The sequence below is a fragment of the Halichoeres trimaculatus genome, unplaced genomic scaffold (genome assembly GCF_033239565.1).
Source record: "Halichoeres trimaculatus isolate MK-OKI-2021-1 unplaced genomic scaffold, fHalTri1.1 fHalTri1_scaffold_12, whole genome shotgun sequence".
Taxonomy (NCBI): Eukaryota; Metazoa; Chordata; class Actinopteri; order Labriformes; family Labridae; genus Halichoeres; species Halichoeres trimaculatus.
Window position 1 is genome coordinate 36,383,385 of NW_027437190.1, and position 13,608 is coordinate 36,396,992.

Genomic DNA, 13,608 nt, shown 5'->3' on the forward strand with positions numbered 1-13,608 from the left:
TCAAATAACTCAAATCTCCCAACTTCTGTGCATTCTCTAAGCCCCGAATTGGACTTCTATCGTCTAATTTTTTCATCACATAATTTTGACCCATTATTATGACTTAGAGTCTTGTAAAAACAATATGTTTTTGTTATTGTTTAATATTTCCAATCTCATTTTTTTGTATTACCAAGTTTTCTCTATATTAAAACCTTTTATCTCTGATTTTAATTCCTCCCAAAATAATTTCAATTTAACAAAATTTGAACTTTTCTATTCTTATAATTTTGATTTTAATCTCATTGTTTGGCTGTTTTTTGTTTTGTTTTGTTTTGTTTTGTTTTTTGTTTTGGTTTTTTTTTTATTTGGATGTGATCTTGTAATTTTATCTTTTAATCTTGTGGATTTTTCTCTTAATTTCAGTCTTTTACTTTTTTTTAACTTAAACTTTGTGATTTTTATCTTTAATGGGTTTTTTTGTTTGTTTTTTTTGTTTTTTTTGTCATGTAATTTTGAAAATTAATTTCATAGTTTTGACTTTTAATCATGTCATTTTGGTTTTTATCTCATAACTTGACTTTGTTTTGAATTTTTTTGTCTAAATTCATTTAGACCAAATTGTTTAGTCTGAATTTCATAGTTTTGGCTTCAGTCTCACAAAAATGACATTTGATGACAAATGATTTTTCTTTTAAAACTTGTTCCTTTCATGTTTTGCTCTAATTGCAACATCTCATAATTTCGACCTTTTCTTATGGTTTTAATCAATTCACATATTTTGCATAAATCTCAAAATTTTGACCCTTTTCTCAGCTTTGACCTTTTTTCACATGATTTCAACTTTTCTTCAAAATGTTTGCCTTGATTTATATTTTTTTTATCAGTTTCTTATTCTATAATTTTGACTTTTCATCTGGTAGTTTAGATTTTTTCATCTCATTAATTCCTGACAGTTTTATCCTCCCTGAGTTAACCCCTCGCTGCATGCTTCTTCTGTCCTTTAATCGTCTTTTGTTGCGTTTGTTTTGACTCTTACCTCAAACCAGAGGCTGTTCCCAGGACCTCCCCCCGCTCAGACGTGCTTTAGTGAAACGCAAAAAGAGCAAAAAACTTTAGAGCAAACGATGGTCAGAAACATGAGCTCAGCGTTTTCTCAAAGACGCCACGTCCAGACGTAACCAGCTCCACAACTGAAGGTATGAAACCATCGTGGTCGTCCACTGTCATTCCCACGGCACTAAAGAGCGACCATCCAGCATGGCGCCATCAGCTGGTCGCACAGCTTTGTGTGATGCTTCACATAAAGGCGCCGTATCCTCGTCCTTCTTTGATTCGACCACAGATGAAACAGCCCTGCCGGCGCCACCTGATGACTTTGGCGGTGAAGGGTAATCCATTGGCGAGGATTATCCCCTCACGAGTCACCTGCACAGGCGCCAAGAACGATGGAGGTGATGGCGTCTTTGACCAAATGAGATTCATTCCTCCGCTGTGATGATGAGCGTTTGGATCTGATGGTGGCGCCATGGGTTCATTCAGGCTGTTCTACTTCCTGTCCACCTCTCCAGCTGCAGAGGACCTCCCCCTCGTCCCCCTCGCCTCCTCCGTGTCTTTGAAGCGGCGTTGGTCCGTCCCTCCTCCCGCTCTGCTGGCGCCCGGGGGAAGCAGCTGGACTCAGCGGGTCGCTGCTGAGGCGGAGAGGCGAAAAACAAACAGACCAATCAGAGCGGCCTAATCGTTTTTTAATGTGCTGGACTGACGGGCAGGAGGGCCGGACGGGGGAGTGTGTGTGTGTTACTGACTGTGTGTGTGTTTCTGACTGTGTGTGTGTGTGTGTGTGTGTGTGTGTGTGTGTATTTCTGGTTGTGTGCTCAGTTTGTTTTGATGACAGCGCTCGTAGATTTAATCTTTCTTCCCTTAAACAGCTCCGTCCTCTTCCCTTCAGAGAAACACACTCACTGATCGTCACCGTCGTTTCTGCGACTCAGAGATGAATAAATGCTTCACCTCTGCTCCGAGGTTTTTCAGCGCCGACTCGTTTGAATTTATGTTTTTTCATGGAGCTCTTTCACCGAGGAAGAAGAAAACCTCTCAGAGAGACGCAGCGTTCTCCTGAATGATGTGGGTTTGACCTTTTCTCACTTATTCTGCTCGTAACGCAGATGAACTCTGATTTAAAGCTTGTTCAGCTGTCACTGTGAGTTAGACCAAAGCTGGATCAGTTTTTTCTCTGGATGATAAAGAAGAGTCCTTTCAGACGGGCTGATAAAGACCTGTGAGGGTTACAGCGTCAGGAAGTCAGAGCGATGGAGCTGCCACGACCCCAGAGTTCAGCTCCAGCATCAACACACCAGCCATGGGCGGGGTCAAGGTTTCTGAGCCCCAGCTCCACCATCACACCACCAACGATTAATCCTGGTGACTGACTGAAGAGCTGCGTTTGTAGACTCCGTCAGGACTTTATACGACAGGATCAGGAACAAGACTGGTTGTTTTTACACACTGTTCCTATCACATATCTGTGATGCAGCATGAAGATAAATCTATTTACAAAGGTAGACACGCGACCCTTCATGGTCGCTACGCTAACCAACAAACTTCAGCAGTGAGAAACATGATCTGTGTTTTTCTGTGATTAATTTTGTAGTGATGGTGGACACTGGAGCCTGTTGGGCAGAAAAAGGACAGAAGAGCAGAAGGAAGAGAAACAGGAGAGAGATAGAGCACAAGCCAAAGGCTAACACACAGGTTAAAGACTAAAACATGAGCCAAACGCTAAAACACAAGCTAAAGGCTAAAATATGACCTGAAGGCTGAAACACGAGATAAAGGATATACACGAGCTAAAATATAAAACTCAAGCTAAAGGCTAAAACAGGAGCTAAAGGCTAAAACATGATCCAAAGGTTAAAACACAAGCAAAAGAATAAAACACAAGCTAAAGGCTAAAACATGAACTAAAGACTTAAACAGGAGCTAAAAGCTAATACATGAGTGAAGGGCTTAAACACAAGCTTAAGACTAAAACACGAGCTAAAGGCTAAAATATGAGCTCCCTAGGCTAAAAGAAATGAGCTAAAGGCTAAAACCCAGGCCAATCTGTTTATGCTAACATTGATTCTAGCCCACACACAGCTGTTTTTTTGCAGTGGTCTGATCAGCGTCATTTAACCAGTTGTTGAAGAAAACAAAGAAAAGTAAAGGATGAGCTCGGTCTCGGCATAAGTCAGGTCTTTCAGACAGTGGGTGAAGGTGCTCATGGGAAATGGAGTCTTTCTCTTGTTTAAACACCACAAATTTCCAAAGATGTCTCTGTAATCATCACCAGTCTCCACAGCGCCCCCCTGTGACCTCCTCCACCCACGGCCCTGTCCTCTGAATAAAGACACCCTGCCCCAGGAAAAACCCAGAAACCCAGACCCCCCCCACAGGTCTTTCAGGGACTCTGCTCCTAATGGCAGACCCACTTTCTACAAAGCATGTGTGGTGTTTAGAGCGCAGCAGGCACGCAGCCAGATGTAATTTCTGCAGCGCTCCTCTTGAAAAGCGCCATTGAAAGCTTTGAAAGGCCGATGAAATTACTAAAAAAAAAAATCTGTGGAGAAAAACAGCTTCAGAATGGATGAAAAGCTTCAGTTAATTTCTGATTTACCTCTGATTCACTCACATTAGCAGCAACAATTACATGTGCTGACATTTCACTGACATTTATTCTGTCGTCATTAAACGCTGTGATTGATCACAGGACGCCTCCGTTTGCCTTTGGATCGCCGCGTCACGAGTGGAGTCCTTTATTAATTAATACTGAGGGAATCCATCCGTTGATGAGTTTCTCATTAGGGAAGAACGGGATGTGAACAAACAGAGAGCGGTGACACTCCATGACACCTCAACACAACGACACCACCGACAGAGGCGTCCTCCACCCCCACAGTTAAACCAACGACACAGAGTTTACATAGACTGAAACAACAGGTTTATCTATCAAACCAGATCAGTGATTATCAATATACTGTAGTTTTACATGAACATAAAATCTGTTAATCATCAGTTCAACGTTCTCTGATTATTTACTCGACATGTTTAATCCTAAATGTCATATTTAGTCTTAACCTCGGCTCCAAACCAACTTTTCCATGAACTCCATCAACTTAGATCTGAATTCAGAGTTTAATCAGTTAACCTTGTAGAGCCTGACCCATAAAAAATAAATAAATAAATTAGAAATTAATAATTATAAATAAATGAATCAGTTTATTAATAGAGAAATAGATAAATAAATACAAAATTAAATAAATAAATAAATAAATAAATAAATAAATAAATAAATAAATAAATATTAACTGATTAAATATACTAAATAAAATAAATAAATAAATAAATAAATAAATAAATAAATAAATAAATAAATATTAATTGATTAAAAATAATAAATAAAATAAATAAATAAATAAATAAATAAATAAATAAATAAATAAATAAATAAATAAATAAATTAATTAATTAAATTCAGATTTTCTGGAACTAAGCTCTTAAATTACTCTCTACCAAAATCCACTTAATAATGCTACACCATGTTTTTATGATATAATTCTTGTATCATATTTCATAAATTGAGTGGTCTTTGGCAACTTTTTTAAGACATTATTCAGTAGATTTGTGTTATTTTAATGCAGAAAATATTTATTAAACAAAAAGAAAAGAAAAGAAAAGAAGGTAGTTACATTTTTAATGTTATTCTTACTGCAACTTCTTGAAAATCATCAATGATTTTATTTTGAAAAAGGTCAAATAAAACTTCAGCTGATTTTTCTTTTTTTTTCCAACTGTTTTTTTAGGGAAACTATTTTTCATATTGACAGGATAGAGGTTTTTGAAACTCATGTATCAGTTTGACACGTTCTCAGTCTGAGACTAAGTTTAGATGAATTTTACATGATCTAATGCTGACTGAGCTCATAGTCTGATTTCTAAACGTACTGAGTGTAAAGTGTAGAAATGGGTATCCAATTAGGTAATTTTATAGGTACTGACCTAACCCTAACCCAAAATGCAGGCGACGCAGGTTGAAGAGGGGTCTGTGAGGTCAGCAGGTCTGAGCTGACGGAGAGATATCCCAACAAAAAAACATGTTGGTACCAGGCTCTGAAGATCAGCTTTTTGTGTGGTTGTGTATGTGGCTTTAAGAGCTTTTGGAGTCAGCTTCAAGTGGACATTTGAGGAACTGCAGTTTGCAGCAGGTGGTTTGTAATCATACGTTAAATATTCACCATGTCAAATTTATAGATCCCCTGCGTTTACAGGTCTGTGAAGGAGCGAGACAGAGAAGTGAAGTTTTTCCTGAAAAGAAATGTTGTAATGAAAATTTTACAGCTGTTGGGAAGCTGCTGTTACCACCAAACTACAGCATCTAAATCACGAGCTCCCACTATATAACCACTATGACAGGTATCAGGAAAAACCAGATGGTGAAATAAATCAAAGATAAACCAATCTTGTTCGTTGTTCCTAACCTGATCAGAAACCAAACATAAAAATCAGGGACTGGTAAAGGCTCCTGGACTCCGTGGTTCTAGGCCTGCTGTGCTTTCAGTCTGAGTGCTGGAGCTCCTTTAAACCCTGACCTGAATCAGGGCCCTCATTAAGGCGACATTAATGCCTGCTGTGTCGCCGCAGCAACCAAACTAAAGTGCTCCAAGCTGGAGTTATGTGGCATTAGGCTTAAATACCCAATCATGTTTTCAAAAAGACCTTTTATTTGTTCGTTTCTCTTCCTCAGGCGGCGCCAACAAGAGCAGCTTTCAACACGCAGCTTTCAACACGCAGCTTTCAACACGCAGCTTTCAACACGCAGCTTTCAACACGCAGCTTCACCGTGTCACGGACAGACAGAGCAGACTGTCAGAGAGGAAATCTGCACAGATCTGTGTCAGATCACCTGTCAGATCACCTGTGTCAAGACAGGAAGGTGGTGATGTTTGCTAAGAGCACGTTAGGCGCTAGCAGCAAGCTAACCAACAGACCAAACTGAAGTCATCGGTGGAAGTGTTATTGGTAACTGTGTCTGTGTCTTAAAGCTGAATCTGTTTCTGTCAGAGGTTTTTCACCAACAGCTTGGAGGATGAAACAAACGTTAGCATGAAATCCACAGACAGCTGGTGAGAGGGTTTTTACTTTGGTTTAACTTAAAACATGATTGGTGTCACTGAATTTAAGGAGTAAAGCGCGTGCTCGTCCACGCTGCTGTGAGCTAACGCTATCAAAATCACAATTAGAAGCAGGATCCAAAATCTGCTCTTTTCTATTTCACAGCACTTTTAAGATTAGAGGCGTGAAATGACCAGAGAGCAGAGAGTAAGTTTTCCATAACAAGGAGATATTAATTATCCTGGACGCTCAGACTGCTCCTTGGCAGCCTCCTTCTCCAGCTAACTCCTGGCAGATGACTTGGTGTTCATTATACACACACACACACACACACACACACACACACACACACACAGGGCCAGAGGATGATGTAAGAATACCTCCTGCCTGGTTTAACTTTAGAGCAGGACTCGTGTACTTGTATATTCAGGATGTAGAGACTGAAATATCTCCATTACAGCGAGGTTCATCACTTCTGGAGCAGATATTCAGTGTTTGCCAGCAGACGGAGTCTGGGCCCGTTTATAACTTTAGCAGAGACCGTCTGAGAGGAATCACATTACAGAGACCATCTGTCGCTCCTGCATAAACACAACTTATAAGAGTTTATATATTTGTAGAAAAAAGGAGCTGCTTTCCATAAATACAGCATGAACATCTGCAAATAATGCTGTTTGAAAATCTCCATTTCCCATAGTAAATGTTCATCACAGAGTCAGGATTAATCCTCAGAGCTGGGGATGGTCTCTCTTTAAAACGTTATTTCATCCTTTTTGACTTCCTTTCTTCAGGTTTAACAGTTTGTCAAGAGTTATTCTGAGATTATAATTTCTCTGCAGGTTTTTCCTCAGATTAAGGATTTTATCAGAAACAGGATTTTGAAGGGATGTAGAGCTGTGTGTCGTCAGCGTACGGTGGTAGTGAATGTTTTTCATGGAGGAGCACATGAAAAACATTTCACCTCTGGGAAATTCTATTATATAAATTGTCTTAGTAAATACACAGGTTCGTTAGACCACTAAGCAGAGACAGGAAATACTTACAAAAGTGCTATATTTATTTTGTAACAGGTCTCTAAAATTCACAACATCATACAACAGCAAAAGGAACCCCAGAATAAAACAGAGTCAAAGTTATGGAAGCGCATTGCATTCACTTGAAAAAAAATAAAAAAAACTCAGGTTTTTCAGAGTAATTTATTCTTTGGTTTGTTTTTTTGTGGTAATTAATTTTGTTTTTCTGATTAATATTTTTTTTTGGTTTGTTTTTTGTTATAATTATTATATTGGGTTTTTTTTTGTTAGAATTATTTCTGTTTTTATGAGTATTTTTTTGGGTGGTAGTTAATTTTGTTTTTCTGATTGATATTTTTTTTTATTGGTTTGTTTTTGTTATAATTATTTCTGTTTTTATGAGTAATTTTTTTTTGGTTTTCAGATTACTTTTTTTTCTGTTTTTCAGTGTAATTAATTGTAAATATATATATATATATATATATATATATATATATATATATATATATATATATATATATATATATATATATATATATATTAATCAGAAAAACAAAATTAATTACCACAAAAAATACTTATACAAACAGAAATAATTATAACAAAAAAAACCCAAATATAATAGTTATAACAAAAAAAATAAAAAACAATAAAAAATATTAATCAGAAAAACAACAGTGTTACAAAAAACAAACTGAAGAATAAATTACTCTGAAAAACCTGAGTTGTTTTTTTTTTCTTCATGTGAATGCAATATGCTTCCGTATAAATTAACTAAATCCAAATTTTTCCAACAGACAAACTATCAGGAAGCAAATCAGGCAAAACAAAAGAGAGAAAACACACTCGGCAACAAAAGATTAAAGCAATAAACTGATCACAAGTAATCCACGGAAGATAAACACATGCAAATAACTCTCAAAACTCAAAACTAAATACAAAAAAAAAAATCTACAAAAATAATCACACTCATGCAGTTCAACATATCAAATAACAAAATTAACCAATAAAAATAACCACAGTCATCCAAGAGAAAGAACCAAACCCCCAAACTTAACACAGAAGTATAACACAAAATAGCTTCTTAGCTCCCAGCGCAGCACCATCCCCGCCTACTTCCCCTTCCTCAGCTCACAGGGAACACTGGGCCTAGCACTGGTTAGCATTGACAAGCTATGAGCTACGAACAGCTGAAATCTTGTGTGTCTGTCTCCAAATAGGAAAAAAAAAAAAAAAAAAAAAAAAAGAGAAATCTGCTGCGACCAGCTGCCGTCTGACGGCCCTGACCAACCTGAAGCTCCAACGGTCCATCGAAGGAAAAATCCCAGGATCATGATGGGATCATGGGGACGCGGATGAACAGAGGCATGTTGAAACTACATCAGTGGATGATGAACAGAGCTAGCTGCTAACTGTTAGCTGCAGCCAACAGGAAACCAGCTTATTAAAACTCCCCATCACCTGGTGTCATTGATCCAACCCTCTGAGATCGTCTCTACCTGAGACGTCGGGGCAGATATTCACTGTGAGGGAAACCTCTGACCCAACACGCCGTCTCTGATTGACCTGTTATTGATCAGGTATTGATTAGCCTAGCTGTAACGACCGTGGACATGCTCCCTGATCAGAAACATGCTCTTAGCTTGTTTCCTGCAGCGTCTGCCTCCTCTCCGTCAAACATGAGAGCGAAGCAGCAACGGCAGTTTTATCCCCTATGATACACGTTTGCTGTTGCCTGGTTTCCGCCTCCATAACAACAGAGTCGCTGCACGTTTTCGTGGAGGGAACAGAGCGGGAGGAGAAAGAGCCGTCAGCACTCAAAGATAAATTGGCTTTTATCTGCGGATGCTGTAGGAGCTGCAGCGTTTCTCTGAAGTCAGGACGGCGTTATTAAGTCAAATTAGTCGGTGTTGTTCCCGCTGAGCTGAGCGCTGACCCCGTCCTCGTGGAGGGGGCGGTGTCGCTGCGCTGCAGTAGGACGCCACGGTTAGATAAGCCTAATTCAGCCACGCCATCAACACCACAGATTTTAATCTCTCAGTTTGTCTCTGGAGGCCTCAGAAAACCCTCACACTCTCAGCTCCTCTCTGACGTTTTTTTAGTTCCCAAATTTGTCTCCTTACATCTGTGTCTGTGGACGCTGCCCGGCTCGCTCCTTTGTCCTTATTTTTCCTCTGTCGGGCCCAGAAACGCTCTCTTATCCTCCCTTTCTATTTCGGTCTTTCATGGACTTTGTGAGAAAGGCTGCCGGGGAGACTGAAGGGGAATTAGAGTCCTTGGTGTCATTGAAGCCTGTGAGACTGACAGTGAAAAGCCAATAATGAGCCCTCCATCCTTATTTTCCTCTCACTCCGACCAGACGCCTCTCTCTGCTGCAGGCTCCCACTCTCTCTGCTTCATCGGCCGCTCCTCTCTCACACTTTCACCCAGACTCACACGCACCCCTTTGAACCAAATGAATCTAATTAGGTAAACATTTTGGATGATGGATTCTGGGTCCCTATTCTAGCAGCAATTACTGAGCTTCTGGGCCATCGATCGCCTCAGAGTGGAGCTACAGTAGATTGTGTTAAACCTCGCCAGGAGGAAACCCGGAGCTGGAAACACGCCGTATATCCTCTGGTAATTATTGTCAGGAACATGCTCTGCAAATCATCCACGGGTCCAATCCCCACCCTCACGCCATCGATTGGCTGCGGCGTTTAAAACACATCAACAAGTTGTACAGGCGTCATTTCATCAACAGCAGCGTTTGTGATGCTCAGACAATATTTGCTGCGTGAAGCAAGAAACGCATCGATCCTGCTGCGTATGCAACGCTTGCTAAATCAATGGCATAATAAAACTCAAACATGCAGCATCAAAGCAAGGCCGTACACTGTTTACTGACACAGACAGAGGCCCACCGAGCCCAGCAGGGGGCGCTAAGGTCTGTTAGCTCACGACAGGACACAGTGCTCACAGTGGAGGTCTTATGATCCATTTGTACTCAGAACTGGGAAGTCTGGAGTGGAAATGACGTCATCTCCAGCGTTCCAGTTGCTGTGTTGGAAAACTTGCCCTGACAGCAGCGTTTGTGTTAATAACCATTGAAAAATACTAAGTATACGACTGATTTATTGCAACAAACACTAGTCAGAAATTCTAAAATAAGCAGAATATATATATAATGATGCTACTCTGCCCTCTGGTATTCCCTCTGTTGCTGGGTTAGCACAGCTAGCTCGTCCATCTTATTGGAGATAGATCTTACGTTCCCAATAACGATGGATGGAAGGACAGGTCCATGTCGTCACTTCTTAGCTCACACCTGAGAACCAGCACGTCGTCCTCACCTCCTTCTCCTCACCTTGTGGGAAACATCTGGCCTAGCACCAGTTAGCATTGACATGCTACAGGCTGCTAACAGCTGATTTCACATGTAAACAATGCAGCCATGGTTACATGTAGGATCTCCAGACAAACACAGGAGAAACGTAGTAAAAATATCACTGAAGACACAAAAAGTTTGGTGTCCATGACCGACAATGAACCATACAAAGTGATGATCCACTGCAAATACAAAGATGACGAAAAATAGATGGAAAAAATTACAAGAAACGGACAAAGAAGAGAGAGCTGCTGCAACAGGCAGCCATAACCAACAAGGTGGTGCCTAGCAACCATGAACTCAAAATTTTGGTTAAAGCTGGTGTAGCGTGTGTAATGCTGGCGTGGCGTGGTTAAGGCTGGTGTAGCGTGGTTAAAGCTGACGTAGCGTGATTAAAGCTGGCGTAGCGCGGTTAAAGCTGGCGTAGCGTGGTTAAAGCTGACGTGGCGTGGTCTCCACAGGCTGGCGTAGCGTGTGTAAAGCTGGCGTAGCGCGGTCTCCACAGGCCGACATGTTTCCCTCTCATCTCCCCAGAATCACATCAGGAGCAGCGCTGCAGCAGAGGATGGAGAATAATGACATAAGCTGGTATTTAGACTTGTCTCATTAGATCTGCGGAGCATTAGCAGCAATCTGCTCTCACCTTTTGTCCCTGCTGGCTGCGCCTGTCTGTAACAACACCCCTCTGAATAAGTTATTGGGAGGGAAGCCAAACAAGCCCAGCACCTCCGGATGCAATAAACCTTTATCTGCTCCACACAAACTGGATTACAAAGGCCGGGAAATGCCTCAGCACGGCTTATCGTGCTAACATTGCGCAGATTGCTGCGATTGATTGGAGTAGCGTGTAGCTGGAGGAGGCGCATCCAGACTCGGAGCAGATGGTGATAGGAGCGAGGTGGAAGTAATTAAAATGGATAATCCTGCGTGAGATGCTGAATGACGGCTCCCCTCGCTCAGACCGCAGTGAAAAGACAACACACAGCTCTCTGTGTCTCCGTCTTTTGTCATGATGGGCCTCTGCGTCCTGTTCGAGCAGGTATTTCTCTAAACTCAGCTTGTTTCTCCCTGCGGTGTGAGCGTGCTCAGTCACAGGTCGTGTTGTTTCTGCTCTCAGCTGCTCTGCGTAGCGTTTCACAGGCCTCATAACTTCCTGTTTGCTGCCCTCTCGCGCCGCTCTTGTTGGGGAAAATTACTGCTGTGAGAGCCGGCAGACATCTGTGCCCACCTTTACCTTTTTCTAAACCATAAAGCTGAAAGCAGCGCACGCCGCGAGCTCTAATGTCCCGTGAAAAATGGATGCTTGGCGTCCTCCTCCCTGAGCAACACGTTGGGAGCACCTGTGCGCTGCCTCCACCTCCTGAAACAAGCGCTGGTGATGGCGGGCTGTGAAAACGCTGCTGTAATGTCTCAGCTGAGTAACTGTTTATGTTCACTTTGTCCGACCTTCAGGCGAACACGGCTCGGGCCGGCCATTGGGAGCTTAGTGGTGTGTGCGATAGAACGGCGAGCTACATTAAACCGGTAACGAGGTACACGGAGCGTAGTCATAAATGTGATCTAGCCTCTGAAGTGTGACTGCGCAGAGTCCCGAGGTAAGGCCACCGTCCTCGTAATGACTGCCTGTGCTGCCGGATGCTGTTTCCTCAAGAGCAGAGCTGAAATCTATCATCAGCCTTCAGCTGGGAGTGTGCATCGTCCTAAAATACGACCAAAACGCTGTGACCTCCAGGAGAAGCTCCCTCAGAAATCACTCAAACAGGACTCTGAGCATCAGCTTCGTGTGCCAAGACCTGATGTTTCTGCTCCACTCGGATAAAACTGGGTAAAAACTGCTGAAACACACACATATGAGATGAAGACGGGGTTTATACAGCCGTCACAGCCGTCTGCATTCAGAGTGGAGCCGATGCCAAGTCTCCTTAAAGCTTTTTCCCTCATACGCCATTAGGGAGCGACTCTAGTGGCTCCAAAAAGTGCTCTAATTAAATTCAAGTCTAGCAGAAAATGAGGCCTCTATTCAATTGTTTCTCTGGCTCTCTGTAAATCTCCCTAACAAGTTTAAGGCCTCCGTCCTCTGCAGCCATGCAGGACGTTTGTTCAGTAAAGGATGAAGCTGTTTGGAGTCAAAGAGCTGGATACCAGAGGAGATGATGGAGGAGCAGACGTGTTTCCATCCTGGAAACATAAATAATCAGCATCGTTTTTTGGTTATAAAATGAGAAACATGGCAAAGGAAGAAGGCCTGACCCAGAGCTAACCAGTGATGGTCAAACCGTTTTCTGTAAATCCAAATCGCCTCAGATCCGTCTCTGCTCCGTACGGCTTCAGATCTGAAAGTGACTTCACTCCGTTACGTATCTGTTGTACCCCTGTAAAGGAGGAAAAGACGGACTAAGATTAACACACGCTTGTTGCTGGCTTTCATTCAGTAATGTAATGAGAGGCCGCGTGCAACAAGCTCCCCCTGCTGACCAAAACAGGAAATTCCCAACGACAACAAAACTTAGACAAAACTAATCGATCACAGAGATAACTTTGTCTATTTACAAAACATTAACATACACAACTCAAACATGGTAGATACAATTTTAAACTGTTTTGTTTTCCTACAAAAAAATAATAATAATCTCGACTCAAAATGATGACTTTTTAAACACATTTTTAAACATGGTCTTAATCTTTTTAAACTTAATTATTAATTTTACATCTATTGCATATCCTAGTATCCATGAACCAGCCTTTTATCAGTGTTGTAGCATCTGCATCTCCTGAGGCTTAATCCACATTTTGATGCTAACGGTTCATTTGACCATTTAACACCAGTTACTGTTGGCCGTAACCATGACAAACGAGATGCATTCACTGAGCCTTTAACTCTCAAACATAAAATAACTCCTCTTAGCAGCAACGTTCACATTACCCAGTCCATCACAGTCTCAAAGTGAAACTTTGGGAGAAAATCCAGAGAAATTATGAGTCTAGAGTTCATCTGGAGGGTCAAAAACAGGAGGGTTGGCAGGTTTGGGCTCAACCCTGGTGGAAACTGAAGAAGTCTTTAGGAATCAGTCCAGGTTTGGTTTTATAGACGTGTAT